Source organism: Trachypithecus francoisi, unplaced genomic scaffold (genome assembly GCF_009764315.1).
Source record: "Trachypithecus francoisi isolate TF-2019V2 unplaced genomic scaffold, Tfra_2.0 Lachesis_group3, whole genome shotgun sequence".
Lineage (NCBI taxonomy): Eukaryota > Metazoa > Chordata > Mammalia > Primates > Cercopithecidae > Trachypithecus > Trachypithecus francoisi.
The window spans coordinates 112,868,960-112,884,704 of NW_022681468.1; the positions used below are offsets into that span (position 1 = coordinate 112,868,960).

Consider the following 15,745-nt stretch of genomic DNA (forward strand, 5'->3'; position numbering starts at 1 on the left):
AGCACAAAGTACCTTGTCAGTCCTACTTTATGAAGCACCTGGAAATGCTGTCTTAGAGTGGCTTTATGGTCAGAAGCAGGCTCTAGTGGGGAGAGCTGGCCCTTTGCAGGTCAAATATAATTCTCTCCAGTCATAATCAAATATTTCAGATTTCTCCAGAAAGATTATTTTTGGTTTGATATACTTATTGTCAAAGGCCTACAAGTACTTTCAGCACTTAAATTACAATGCCCCCCTAAAAAAACACCCCAAGGATGATTTTAACAGTCATAGAATGTGTCATTGCATACTTTAAGCACTTAAATACAATGCCAAAAAACAACAACAACAACAAAAAAACCCAAGAATGATTTTTTCTTTTTGAGATGGAGTCTTGCTCTGTCACCCAGGCTGGAGTGCAATGGTGCAATCTCGGCTCATTGCAACCTCTGCCTTCAGGATTCAAGTGATCCTCGCGCCTCAGCCTCCCGAGTACAGGCATGTGCCAGCCACCACACCCAGCTAATTTTCTGTATTTTTAGTAGAGATGGGGTTTCTCCATGTTGGCCAAGCTGGTCTCAAACTCCTGACCTCAGGTGATCCACCCCCATCAGCCTCCCAAAGTGCTGAGATTATAGGCATGAGCCACCGCACCCAGCCCCAAGGATGATTTTAACAGTCCCAGAATGTGCTGCTGCATCTAGACCTGAGACCTTTAGGAGTAAGAAGATGGTCTGCATTTCTGTAATTTGTTTACATCTCCTTATGACATAATCTACAACTGCTTATAGACTCTAAATTTTCCTTCTCTGTGTAATATCAAACCCAGATTTACCTTTCATGTATATTATAACCCAATCTTCATCTTCGTTTGACCCAAACTATCTAAGTTCTGTATTCTACAAACTAGAAAGATGCTGAGTTTTCTGTATTGATCCTATGGAGAATGGTTCTCAAATGGGGGTGACTTTGTGCCCCAGGAGACATTTGGCAATTTCTGGAGACATTTTTGGTTGTCACCACTGAGGTTGGGGGGTAGTCGTGGTAGTACCAGTGGCATCTAGTGGGCAAGGGTCAGGGATGCTGCTAAATATCCTACAATGCACAGGACAGCCCCTGCAACAAAGAATTACCTGGCCCCATGTGTCAACAGTGTTGAAGTTGAGAAACTCTGCTACAGAATCTCAAGATGCAAAGCATATGGTCCTTCGTGGCTTCCAGGGTTGTGGGGTGGGAAGCTGTTATACTGGCAGCACAGCTCTGGCACTCTTCATGACCCCAGGGACACACACAGCAGATGCCGATGAAAACTTAGGCTGTCTTTGCCAGGCCAACTCACAACGCCAATAAAGGGGTTAATTTTTTTTTTTTTTAAGTAGGCGGCCCTTCCTTTGATTTTCATCCAGCTTCAGTGTCCTCTTCGCCAGGGCAGGAAGGAGAAAGCAAGCAGGACTAGAACACAGTGGCTCAGGAGCAGGCCTACAGCAAGGTCTGAAGGATTGATAGATTTGCTACTCACAGCTTTACAGCTCATTTTATTCTGACAGTAGAGTGTATAGAAAAAACTTCTAAACACTTCTTAAAAATTCTAACAGCTTTATAGGTTGGTAGGATTTCAAGCTACTTTTTAAAAGCATTAAATTATTCCCTGTGCTCCCATTAATTTAATTATTTCTATATATCCCTCCTAGTTCCAAAAAGGTTCTGACATGGGTAACTCTCCCTGTGGTGTTGACTTAATTATCCCAAATCAAGCTTACATGAGCTTCAGGACTGATCAATACAGGTTTCAATTTAGGAGAAAAAAGGATTTTGGAAGGGCCAAGTAAAACTATAATGTTTTGGCAGTTAAAAGATATGAGTTAAATTCCCACTATGTGTAAAGTTATAGTGCTAAATGCTGAGGAAGACATTTTTTAAAAGTATAAATCACAGCTGGTGTCCTTAAGTAATTCATACTCTGAGAGAGATAGGCTCCATGCCCAAGGGAGGCTGTCTTCTGTTACAAAGCAGGCTGTGCTTGGTGGTTTCTGGGCAGGGGCCGCCCTCGGCATTCTTCCCTCCTCTGGCCAGGCAAGGAGGGGCAGAATAGGAAGAGGTGAGGGTGGTTGAGTGGGGAGTGCAAAGGGACAAAGCCTCAGAAGTGGACGCATACTGGGGAGAGTCTGAGGTATAAGCAAACTAAATGAGAGCTGGATCTTAGAGGTCCTGTTGGCCAGAGGGAGGCATTAGGGTTTTATCCTGAAGTTACAGTCATCTACACAGGAAGTTATATGATTAAAAAAATAGCATTTGTTGGGTGCTTACCCTTTACTAAGCATACTATTTAATCCTCTGCCGTAGCTATTCTTCTCCCCATTTTACCGATGAGGACACTAAGGTACGAGGGTTAAATCACCTACTCAAAGCTACTCTTGCAAGTACCAGAGCCAGGATTCACATCATAGGCAGAGCCCACACTCTTAACCACTTCAGACTGCCTCTTGATAGAACAGGAAGGATGACAGCAGAGGAGAGACTAGATAGACACGGATACCGCTAGGAAGGAGCTGCCGACAGACAGCATTTCAAGGAGAGGAGGAAGTCAACGGGGTCAGATGTTGCTGAGCCATCATGAACGAAATCTGAGAAACAGCCATTGGATTTATATTAGGCAATCACCGGTGACCTTTAAGAGTTCTGTTTCAGTAGAGGGGTGGGGGCAGGAGCTCCTTGCAGAGCATCAAGAAGGGGAGTGATAGCAGATAGAACCTTGTGTAGAAACTGACAGTGAAAAGACAGGGAGAGATGGGAGAGACATTTCCAAGCTTTTCTTTTGAGACTATCTCCCAAAACAATGAAACCTTTTCTTTATTGAGGAATTGCAATATATTTCACCTTGTTCTTTTGTTTTGATGGGCAAAGCTAACAAATTTTAGGAGTCATGGTTAAAGGAGAATTAGCAAGTGTCACAGAACTTGTTTTTTAAAAGCCCTGCATCAAATTCAGGTAAAATACAAAGATTTGACTATTTCAAAGGAAACTGTCATGGGCCGAAGGTTAATTGGCCTTATGCATTGTATTGGCTGGACAAAACGGCAATTGTGTAACCAGGGTGGGAATAGTGTGAGATAATCATAGATAAAATAACTTGCTTCAGACCTGTTTTGAGGCAAGGGAAAGAAGCTGAAGCACTGCATGTGTTATGGCTTGACAGTGAAATGTGGAGAACAGCTGCCTGGACTTCCAAAAACCTGGGCTGCAAAGGGCAAAAATACTTATTAAAATTCCTTGTTTTAATGAGTTCTGGGAACAGGAGTTATCAGCCTCTGTCCTAGCTACTAAGTAGTTTCTATTACAAATCAAAAGCAGTTTTAGGGAGGCTGTGTTTTTTGAAGGGGAAATCCTCTCCTGGCCGGTAATTCAGACTGCCTAGGGCAGCAATTAAAGCCATCCGGGAGGAAGAGAGGAGGCCTCACTGTGGCTGAGGAGCAGTTTCTCCCAGGCTTCTTCCGAAAACCATGAACTCCCTTTAGCATCCCAGTGTAGTCCATTCTAAAGTGTTCTACAGATGAATCGGTCCCCAGAGTGCCTATGATTTTGCTGCGGCTCAAGAACTACTGCAAACAATAGATGCATGAAAGACATATGTAGAGTCCTTCCTGGGACTGCTTATGCCAAAGAGATCTCAGGCTGTGATGCTTCTCAGACACATTGGGTAAGTGCTTTGGCAATGAACTCTCAGACCCTGGCTCAAACAGGGATGACACCAACAGGTATTTAATGTTTAAAAAATGCAACAGGCTAATAATGCAGGCACTGCAAGGATTTACCTGTCTGTGTGAAAAGCCAGTAGGAATGACCATAGATTCCTTTTCCTTTCTAGTGACTCAGGCCACTGGGACAGTTGATGGTTGGGTGAAGGAATCCAGAGTCTCCTTTGGAAGTTCTTCAAAAACATTATGCATCCCCATTACAGGGGAACCCATACAGATCTCTTCTCTATCCCAGTCCATCTCCCCACATACCATTTGCTGCCTCGTCACACATCCCAACCCTCAGGTGACTTTTTTCCCATCTTTACAGGTTCCTCTCTCCCCAACACCAGCTCAAGAGTAAGCCAGATCTTTCCCCATTCTTCTCCACTTTCTTGTTTTTCCCCCAAACAATACATAAAATTTTTGCATTTTAGAGGTTTCACTGCTCACTACAGAGAACAGTAAGGACTAACAAAAACAAAAAGTGTGGGAAGCTGGAAAGATTCAAGGATGCCATAGTGATTTGTTGGTTCTTTTTTTACAGTACCAGAGTTGGGGGAGTGAACAAAATAGACAGAACCCCTGCCCTTTGGAGCATTCATTCCATGGGGGAGATGGGCAATAAACTTAACAGCTAATTAATATAGTATGCTAGGAGGTGCTATGAATAAAAGCAAGACAGGGAGGAGGAATAGGATGCTGTGGGAGTGGGGATAGTTTTAAAGGAGTGGTTAGACTTTGAGCAAAGCTGAAATGAGGTGAGGGACCATGAAGACACCTGCGGGAAGAGTATTCCAGGGAAGAAAACCATTAGTGCTAAGGGCCTGGGGGCAGGAGGAACAGCAAGGAAGCCAGTGTGGATGGACCAGAATAGGACGGGAGGCCAGAGAACTATGGGGCAGAGAGTGCTTCATCCTGCAGTCAGAGTGAGAAAGGGAATGAGTCCAGAGTTTGAGCTATGCTGACCTGAGCTCAGATGTGAGCTCTGCCCCTTAGGTCATTTACCTTGGGCTCCCCCATTCTTATATATAAACAGTTGACCATAAAGGGTGGTCACTGCAATATGGGATGTGAAACTTCCTATCACAGGACACAGCACATGACATGTTCCTACCCACCAAACATCAGCTCCTCTCCTCTTCCCCTGGTTTACAGGGCTCCTCTCATCTAGCTCCCAATGCAACTGAGTAAAAGATGTCTAAAAGTATGCCATTCAAGGGCTTCCAAGAGGGCCAAGTGCAAGAAAACAAACTGCAAAATGGTATACATCTATGTATTGTTGGAAAACAGGAATATTTTAGTTTCTGCATTCAAAAATCTGGAGGAATCCACACAAAACTGTTAGTGGTGGTCAGTGCTGAAGGGTAAGATTACCAAAAAGTTGGACTACTGAGTTTCTACCTTCTATATTTCTGTAATGTTTCAACATTTTACAATGAGCACATATTACACTGGCAAGCAGAAGTCACAATATAGGCTCGTGCTGGTGCAGAAGAATTGACCTCCTGGTCCTGAGTAACCTCCATCCCACCCTGCACCCAAGCCCACCTGGTGTGATCCAACTCTTACATCTTCTCTATGGGAAAACTGAGTGCAAAAAGGGCCAAAGGGAGCCTTAGGTTCTTAGATGAGACCTGGACCACAGGAGAAGGTCCTGGGATAGGTATGCTTGATTAACATGTGAACTCCCACTGGGTCTGTTGGAAAGGGGATGGAAAGTGAACGACTTACTAAAGAAAATGAAAACCCTTACTATGGCTGCCAAGCAGAGAAAGAGAGATTGATGAAAATCAAGTATTTCAAAGTAATCTGGAAACTTCTTTTGTGATTCAAGATTGTGGACAACTGAAAAAAAAACCTCATTTTAAAGAATACTAAATTAAGAAATACTTTAAGAAAAAACACATTTCACAATGAAGTAGCTTACAAGGTCGATCAAGGAAAAACAAATATCCCAGTTCTTAGTGTCTTATTCAACAATGTACTAAAATACTCATTATAATCAGTCACCACAAGACATGTGAGTTTCATAGCTTGGAAAACTTTTCTCTCACTCTCCCAAACAACTCTCATGAAGGGAATTAAAAAAAAAAATGCTTAAGCGTTAAAAGTTTCCTATATGACTTTCCCAGTTTAAATATATGTTTCAAGAGAAAAAAAAAAAGTAGTCCAGAAACATTTTTACATTTCCAGAATTGGCCTTTGCACCAAAGCCTTCTCAGCTCTGCATTAAATGAAATCCTGCTTGAATGGAAGACAGCAGACTACTTAGTTTCTCAAACTCTTCAATCATGAGATTCCCAGCTGAGGAAGATAGTGATGCTCCCCATAGGAAAACTCATTTCCTCCCCAGAAATCAAGTAACACCTCTCGTTTTCTGCTTCTTGCCCAGTAACATCAGGACTCCTCTTGAGTTTATCTGATCATAGACTGGAAATCCCCAAGACAGAAAGATCCTGTCTCAGCATTTCTGTAAACACCAGGGAATGTGCTCTTCCTAAACTGAGTGTTTCCCAGGAGGCAAGAATGCTATGTACAAACTGCTATACTGTTTCAAAGTAACACAGTGTAATGAAAATTGTAACATCATGGTACTCTAAAACCAATCACACTGACCAAGGAAAAAAGAGCTTACAGAATTAAAAGAGATGGTCATATTTCCTACTCGATATTATTCATCAATTTATAATTAAAAGTTATTATTTGCATGGCATATACTTTCCAAATAATTCCTTCTATTCACCTACACCTTTCTCACCACTATCTCAACTATGTGACTTGAGTAGAAAAGCTATTAGCCCCTCTGGGTGAATTTTCACTGACGCAACTACAGCAATTTCTAAGTCCATGAGAACTGCTAGGAATGTTTAAGAAAATCCAATAATCCAATACCTGCATTATAATAATGCACTTTAAAAAATGATTAAATACACATCCATAGCTGAATGCACAGATTCCAAGAACTTTGAATGCATAATTGCTACAATCATAGAGAGACTGGATTATGATCCATGGTTGGTATGGATTTCTTCCTCCCATTAAGGCATTCACAGGCAAGTGTGATAGACAATGTTGCTCTGATGACTGGCAGTGAGACCAGAAGACAGTGTGCAGGGCAGCAAGAAGGGTAGGGTGGGATGCAATAATGGAAAATGGGAGTGATTCATTCTATTTAATGCATATACATTTTATGAGTTTAAATCTGGAGGGAAACAACTTTTTAAACTCAACTCATTGTGTGGGAGAATTAAATGGAAGCACATCTTGGACCCCGCTTTTTATAGGTTTAGTGCCACCTCAAAAAATTCCATACCGACCCATTCTGAAACAACTGCTTTTCTTACTGGAAAGCCACAAAGTTGGTGTGGAATCTATGAAATGGAAAATCGGACCCAAGCTAATGTGCTCATGCATAAGCTTGATTTTATGAAAAGGTACATGGAGCAGCCACACCTGGAGGAAAAGCCCCCTCAGGGCTCCCCACCTCCAGTATCCCCATGCGCTTGAGTTTGCATCCTTACCCTGTCCCTGACTGTGTGACCTTGGGCAAGTCAGTTAACCTTTCTAAGTACTAGCTTGTTCATCTTCAACATGGACATAAGAGGTTTGTTATGAGGACTAAATGAGATCATACACAAATAGTTTTAGCTCAGTACCTGATACATATGAACATTTAAGAAACGTGTCCTTCTCGTGATTAGATGTGGCACTCTGATCACATTTTAGAAGCAATTACAGTTCAGCTATCATATCCCAACATCTTGTGATAACCATTTTCATTTTTTGCTTCTAGCTCTTACTATTCTTTTCGTCACAATATTTTAGGGTTGAGGTATTTGGGGGAGGAGGTAAGCAGTTATATACATCCCACTTTTCCCACTGTTGCTCAAAGCAAGGTGAAAAGCCAGGGAAATAAACACATGCACTGAAGAGAAATTCAGTCTTTAGGATATGATGTGATAGGTGTACAAAATATAAATAAATCATACAATTTCAACCTCTAATATATAGGGCATCAAATCATAGGTAGATTTTATTTTAAAAGAAACAAAAGCCAAGCAGCATTAAAGAGGATAGAGGGAACCCATATGGGCCTATTGCTAGCTCAGTATTGGTGACTGTGAAACAGGGATGGGTGAGCTAGATTATGGGGGCTTTCATGGGGTCTGACTTCCAACAGGTGGCTAGCTTTAGTCATGTTCAGATGCAAAACCGTAATGAGTTTGAGTATGCAAGTCCCAGGGATTCTGCTGAAGGCCTTTTCTCGGCCATCAAGGGAGACAATTTTCTAGGTTTAAGACTCCCTGGCAAGTTAGCAAGCAGGGAACTGCCTGCCCTAGCTTGCACCTATCCCCTGAAGGGGATTCTGGCCTGACGGTGAAAACCCACCATGCCTTCCAGACAGCCCATCCTGCCGCTGAGGCACCTCCCGACAAACCGGGGAAGCCCACTAGGAAGTGGTCACGACCAAGCAAGCCACAAATCCTCAGGGTGTGGGATTTCCACCTCTATATCACGTCTGAAAACCGAAAATAGGCGCCCGCCTGCCATACTGCAATGGGATTCCCCCCAGCAGTAAACCCCCCCCCCGCTAGCTTGCATGTTTTATTAATAAATGCAAGATGGCACACGGAGGCAAAGAATGGGAGGTAAGGCATCTGCAGCTGGACCCGAACCAGGGCAGTTTGCAAAAATAAATAAGAAGCATGTGACAAGAAGCAGGTACCCAGGCTGGAGCTGAAAGCCCTGGGCTGCCCCACGCACTCTCGCCTGGCTCCCCCCAGCCAGCGGGATGAAGGTCAGCGGCAAGATCCCAGCCCTTCCGAGCACGCATCCTGCAAACCTTGACCGGTCCCCCCACCCCCCGCCCCGACCATAGGACTCGGGCAGTGAGGCAGGGGAAGCTCCGGCCGCGGCCGGCTGCGAGGACACATACCTGCTGCCCGGGCTCGGGATTCGCTCGGCTCTGCAGCGGCGCCGGTCTCGGCTAGCGCTCCCGGGGCTCCCCTCTCCGCCCCCCCGCCCCCTCGCGGCCCTGCCGCTCCCTCCGCCCCTCCGCCCACCGCGCTCGGGGGCGCGCGCGCGGCCTCGCGCCGGCGACTTGTCCGGGCCCGCGCCTGCGCCCTCGCCTCCCGCCGGCCGCGCGCGCGCGTTCCCGAGGCTGCGGAACGGTGGCGCGGCTGTCTAGGAAACCGCGGCGTCGGCGGGCAGGGGCTGGCGGCCAGCGCTGGGCAGGGGGCGGAGGCGGGGGCTCGGCCGTCTCCAGGGCTGCCACGCAGAGCGCGGGCTTCGTGGCGTGGGTGAGGGGGTCGCGGGGCAGGCTCGGGACGTGAGTGCGAGCGTGTGGAGAGGCGAGGGGGCCGCGAAGGGTGGGTCTGACGGGGAGGCAGGCGGGGCGCAGAAGCAACAAGTGCGGAGGCCGAGGTCATCTCACGGGGAAGGGGAGGACCCCCGGGGGATTTCTACTGCTGAGAATGGGAACCTCCCGTCGCTTTGGCGCAGCGCTTTGCAGTTTTCAGAGCGCTTTCCCAGTTGCTCCGTTTCATCCGCGCGGGGCGCCCGGTGAGGGAGAGGACGACACGCAGTGCCCCCTACGCTTGGAGGCCACCGAGGGGAAAACGCCTTTCTCTGTGTGGCTGGAGTCATAGCACAGTCAGAGCCCCTTGACTCTCAGTCGGCTGCCTGGGAGAAAAATACCTGTCAGTACATTCATTTGATGGCCTCAGCTCAGGACCATTGTAGGACAGTGTTTCTCCTCTTTTTCTCTCTTTCGTTATCTGACTCTTAAAAGGGCTTTTTACACGCCCCCATCTCCTTTCCCCATGAAATTCCAGTACCACAGATACACTGTCGACCTGCGTATGTGCTGTATGTGTATCTGTGCTTGATGCATAAAAAGAGTAACATTGCGCCCCTTGGAGGCAGCTTCGCCCCGATGGAGAAGCCTGTCCTCGGGCCATGGTTCCCAGTTACCGGGTGGGTTAAGCGGAGTCACTGAGCAATGTGGATGCACCCACAGATATTCTCTGTCGTTTAAAAAAAAAAAAAAAACCCTCACACGTAATGTGTACAACTCTTTCTAATTAGTGTCTGCAGGGTCTGCTGTGAATACGGCCATTTAAGCAGCTTCTGGATTCATAGTAGCTTGTTATCGTTGGTCTTCACCAATTCTTGCTAAAAATATAGCCGTTTTCCTATAGGGTGTTGCCATTTTTATGTTAAAATATTTGAAAAGATGGGAAATCCTTGTTTCTGGGACACGAAGTTTCAGAAAGGCTTTTGGCTCTGCAGATAGCCTTGATTTCTGATTCTTGTACCTCTTCTAAAGTGTTTTTGTTTGGTTAGGTCCAGTTGGCCTTTCAGGAATGTCCTTTGTCTTTTCTTTCTGCCGTAGCTTTTTTAGAATGGACATAATGGAATTGGTAGAGTTGAAGGACATCAAAACCAGCTCTTGGAATTGCCCCAGGGTCTTGGATTATACGGGAATATCTATACAGGAAGTATCTTCTTTTGGCAAACAGAAAAAAATGTAAAATTTCTTCAGATCCTCCTTCACCTTTCGGCATTTCCTACTCAACTCTAACCTCTAATGGTGGAATTTCAGAGGAAGAAATACTTGGAGATGATACTTGTAGAAGCTATCTGGGTTGCCAAAGGATTTTTCTACATTTCTAGATGGAAGAAATGCGGACTAGAAAAGAGAAAGTGGAGATGGGTTAAGAAAAATTAATGGAGGATGCATGGGAGGGAAGCTATAGTTTTCTGACAGTCGGTGACAGCATTTTAACTACCTACACTTTATTTAGAAAAAGCTTTGGCATACCTTGCCCCAATTGTTATCCACTCCTTTTTCCCCCTTAGTAGAACTCTACTTAAGATTTGATTGAAACTATTGAGAAGCATCCAGTTAAAACGCTAATTAACTCTCAGACTATGACAAGTATTTTGAAACTTGCTGAAAGAAATTTGAAGGCCACTTCAAATTTCTGCCAGGAATCTTTGTATTCTAATAAAATATTTTTGAATTCGGGTTCATGCTACTTCAAGGAAACTTTTTTTCTACAATGGCTATTTATAATAGCCATTGTGTGGAAAATTACATGCTAATAACGTTTACCTATGTATTTTAAGTGTTCTGGGTTTTTTCCTTTTCTGAGTAATCCGAGTTTATGGAAATTGTAGGTGCAACCATTTCATGTTGTACTGTGAAGTCAAAAATCCCAAAACATGTATAATTTGTCAACTCTATGCTGCCCCCTGGTGATGTCCTACTTCACAGCACCTCCCCAAACTAAAATCTAACTTTGATAAATTTTTTAGGGTGTTGAAAACTTAAGTGTGGGCAAGATGCCATTCTGCATTCTTGAAACTGGGCCTTCTCTTGTTTTCAGATACCCTAAGGCCTAACACAGGAGGAGCATTAGCCCTTGAGGCTGATCAATCTAGAGGAACTGTGAAGACCTCACTTTCACTTGGAGCATTATTCTTGAACTTACCTGGCTTGTAAGATTCACTTGGGAACACTTGCTTAAAATCAGATTCTGTGAGTCATAAATTCAGCTGATTAAAAAAAAAAGGATTCTGGAGCCTCCTTTCAAACCCCTTGAAATCTAATATGAGGGGGTTGGCTTGTGATTTTTATTTTTAACTGCCCCAGGTGATTCTTATTGACAGGAGAGGGTGGGGGAATCCTGGAGCTATAAATAGTACAGGTGCTGCTTCAGTACACTGCAGGTGACTAATGGGAGGGAATTTTGTGAGTAAAGGAGCTTAGTAGCAACAGGAAAGTATAAGAACTGTAAAGCAATAGTGGAACTGTGGGTTTAAGCTTGGTATATCACTTTCTTGCCAGACATACCTGTTTGTTTCTAACGTGGCTGTAGTTAGCATTCTATCCCATACCAAGATACCTTTTGAGGTAAGTCAGATTTTCTTTTAGTTAAAAAGACTACCTTTTCAAGAGTACCAGGATCACATAAATGGAACATTTGTACATGTATGTAGCTGCAAGATTATGGGAGGTTAGAGATGATGTTGATTCTGTGAATGTCTGAAAAAGATTGAAAACAGAGTTAAATCTTTTGTTCTCTTGAGATAGTTGCTTGTGAAAATAGAACAAGTGAATCTGATGCCATGTGATTAGTGAAAATTTGAATAATGCCCAAAGTCCTTAAATTGTTAATGTGATGTAAATGTTAATATTTTGAAAACTCTTCTAAATGTTATAATATAACCTCACTTATTTGGAATGTACAGGTAGAAAGCCAATCTGAGTTGGTAAAAGCCTGAAAAATGGAATATATGTGACTTTGTGTGGTATTTATTTTAAATTTGAGTACATACAATAATATCTAAGTCATTTTTTATTTTTATTTATTTTTTTTTTGAGATGGAGTTTCGCTCTTGTTGCCCAGGCTGGAGTGCAATGGCACGATCTTGGCTCACCTCTGCCTCCCAGGTTCAAGTGATTCTCCTGCCTCAGCCTCCCTGAGTAGCTGGGTTTACAGGCATGCACCAATACACCAAGCTAATTTTTTTTTTTTTTTTAAGTAGAGACGGGAGTTCTCCACGTTCATCAGGCTGGTCTCGAACTCCTGACCTCCAAACCTCAAGTCTGCCTGCCTTGGCCTCCCAAAGGGTTGGGATTACAGGTGTGAGCCACTGCGCCTGGCCGCTAAGTTGCTTTTTAAAAAAATCCTGCTGAGATGGCTTTAGCAAAAATGATTGACTAGTAACTAGTGACATTCATGTGCATGCAGTCTGTGTGGATACAATATGAAACATAATACCATGGACTCAGTAGGCTCTCAATAAAAATTAATTGTAAAGTTTTCTCATAAGTAGGTTAAGAATACTTAATGCAGCAAGCCCATTCTTCAAAGATAGTACTTAGAGCAGATTTTACCTTGAATGGAATACTAAAAGTGGGGCAATAAGAACAGTAGATCTTGGGTATGGACAATAGTAATTCTCATTATCTGTGAAGAATTTAAACTACAATAAACCCACTAAAAGTCTGTTTTTTATTTCCAGTAATTTTTATGTACCAGTAATTCTAAACTGTGTCAATAATAAAATAGTCCTCCATGAAAAATCTCTTATGGATCTGGATTTTTTTTTTTTTTTTTTTTTTTTTTTGAGAGGGAGTCTCGCTCTGTCGCCCAGGCTGGAGTGCAGTGGCCGGATCTCAGTTCACTGCAAGCTCCGCCTCCCGGGTTCCGGCCATTCTCCTGCCTCAGCCTCCCAAGTAGCTGGGACTACAGGCGCCCGCCAACGCGCCCGGCTAGTTTTTTGTATTTTTTTAGTAGAGACGGGGTTTCACCGTATTAGCCAGGATGGTCTCGATCTGCTGACCTCGTGATCCGCCCGTCTCGGCCTCCCAAAGTGCTGGGATTACAGGCTTGAGCCACCGCGCCCGGCCTGGATCTGGATTTTAAACAATTTATACGAATTTTTTTTTTCTTTTTTTTTTTTGAGACAGAGTCTGGCTCTGTCACCCAGGTTGGAGTGCTGTGGTGCGATCTCTGCTCACTGCAAGCTCCGCCTCCCGGGTTCACGCCATCCTACTGCCTCAGCCTCTGGAGCAGCTGGGACTACAGGCGCCCACCACCACAGCTGGCTAATTTTTTGTATTTTTAGTACAGACGGGGTTTCACCGTGTTCACCAGATGGTCTCGATCTCCTGACCTTGAGATCCGCCTGCCTCGGCCTCCCAAAGTGCTGGGATTACAGGCGTGAGCTACCGCGTCCGGCCACTATACGAATTTAAACTTCAAATCAGCATATTTTAATTTTTTTAAATAAACAGTATACTCTACATGGAAATTAATTTACAGAACTCCCACTCATACAATTGTCCTTCAGTAAACATGGACTCAGTTATTGTATATATTTCCAAGTAAACTCATGAAAGTTCAGGGTAATTCAAGACTTTAGGCACAGTTCATGTTTGCAACCCTGGTGGTCCATATTCCTGCATTTAAACAGTAGATTCTTTGTAAACAATGGTAGCACAGTGATTGTAAGGATAAAGAAATAGAACTTGATTACTTCAACGTTGTATGTGACCACTTAGAGTGTTTGTTTATAAAATTTAAGAGTGAAACATAGTGCAAACTTTGAGGAATAATATTTTTGTTTCATGGAATTATCCTCTTGAATAATTTTTTTTGAGACAGGGCTTTGCTCTGTTGCCCAGGTTGGAGTGCAGTGACACAATCTGGGCTCACTGAAGTCTCCGCCTCCCCAGTTCAAGCAATTCTCCTGCCTCAGCCTCCCGAGTAGCTGGAACTACAGGTGCCTGGCACCAAGCCTGGCTAATTTTTGTATTTTTTTAGTAGAGACAGGGTTTCACCATGTTGGCCAGGCTAGTCTCCAGCTCCTGACTTCAAGTGATCTACCCACCTCAGCCTCCTAAAGTGCTGAGGATTATAGGCATGAGCTACTGTGCCCGGCCCCGTCTTGAATAATTGAATTCAAATAATACATTTAACTTTGATTTTTTTTTCTTTTTTCATTGTTAATAGTTGCTTCAAAACTAAAAAATCAAGAAAGTAAGAGGTATAATGTTATTTCGTACTGCAAACAAATCAGTATGTAGGCATATGTGTTTTTATTTTTTGAAAATGATAGTTTCATTACAATTTCCTTTGTTGTACTGTAATACTTACTTTATTTTCTATTGGTATATAAGTGGAGTTGAATAAAATACAATTTCCACTGTCTCTTTCCTATTGTTTCATTTCATGATCATTACTGAAAAATAATTTTATCTCATAGAGGAAGGGGTAATAAAAAAAATGATCCCTCTGACCTGAGGTCAGGAGTTTGAGACCAGCCTGGCCAACACGGTGAAACTCTGTCTCTACTAAAAATACAAAAATTAGCTGAGCGTGGTGGTGGGCAGCTACTCAGGAGGCTGAGGCTGGAGAATCGCTTGAACCTGGGAGGCGGAGGTTGTGGTGAGCTGAGATCGTGCCACTGCACTCTAGCCTGGGCAACAAGAGTGGACCTCTATCTCAAAAAACAAACAAACAAACAAACAAAATGATCCCTCTGGCTGGGTTCAGTGACTCATACCTGTAATCCTAGCACTTTGGGAGGCTGAGGCAGGCAGATCGCTAGAGCTCAGGAGTTCAAGATCAGACTGGGCAACGTGGTGAAACTCCTTCTCCACCAAAAATATTTTAAAAATTAGCCAGATGTGGTGGTGTGCACTTGTGGTCCCAGCTGCTCGGAAGTCTGAGGTGGGAGGAGGGCTTGAGCCTGGGAGGCAGAGGTTGCAGTAAGCCAAGATTGCGCCAGCGCACTCCAGCCTGGGTGACAGTGTGACACCCCGTCTCAAAAAAAAAAAAAAAAAAAAAAAAATCCCTCTGGATGTCAGATGTTCTAAGTATGTTAATGGACCCAAATGATCACCAAGTGAATGATATTCAGTTTTTAAGTGAGTTCAGTTATGTGTTTAATATTTGGAATTTTGCATGTACTCTATGAGGAACCATTCCTTTGGCTACACAATTCATGTGCCAAAATGGAATATCAGCGAGTGCATGTACATGTATTGAAAACACAAAAATGATCTACTCTTCCAATTGTGGTATAATTATTTTATAATAATTAAAATTATATTACATTTTAAGTTAAAATATAATTAAAATAGTGTAGGCTATTTTAAAACCTAGCAAGTACAGGCCGGGTGCAGTGGCTTATGCCTGTAATCCCAGATCACTTGAGGTCAGGAGTTTGAGACCAGCCTGGCCAACATGATGAAACCCTGTCTCTACTAAAAATACAAAAATTTGCTGGGCATGGTAGCATACGCTGGAAGTCCCAGCTACTCAGGAGACTGAGACAGGAGAATTAATTGAACTGGGAGGTGGAGGTTGCAGTGAGCCAAGATTGTGCCACTGCACTCCTGCCTGGGCGACAGAGCAAGACTCTGTCTCAATCAATCAATCAATCAATCCGAGCAAGTACATATCCATGTGTTTATTAAAAGAATCCTAGTAATTGCTGACATTTATTGAATG

At 43.6% G+C, this 15,745-nt stretch overlaps 1 protein-coding gene across 2 annotated transcripts in view; it reads right to left on the bottom strand.

Moving 5' to 3' along the window:
- The window catches only part of TMEM266 (transmembrane protein 266), a 151,846-nt gene extending 143,014 nt beyond the window's left edge, over nucleotides 1-8,832 (bottom strand). The window contains exon 1 of one of the 2 annotated variants that reach the window (XM_033189321.1): nucleotides 8,653-8,832. The gene's annotated coding sequence lies outside the window, so the exon portion shown is untranslated. The remainder of the gene's footprint in view (nucleotides 1-8,652) is intronic. The other variant, XM_033189322.1, reaches the window with a different exon arrangement.
- Between the last annotated feature and the right edge of the window lie 6,913 nt (nucleotides 8,833-15,745).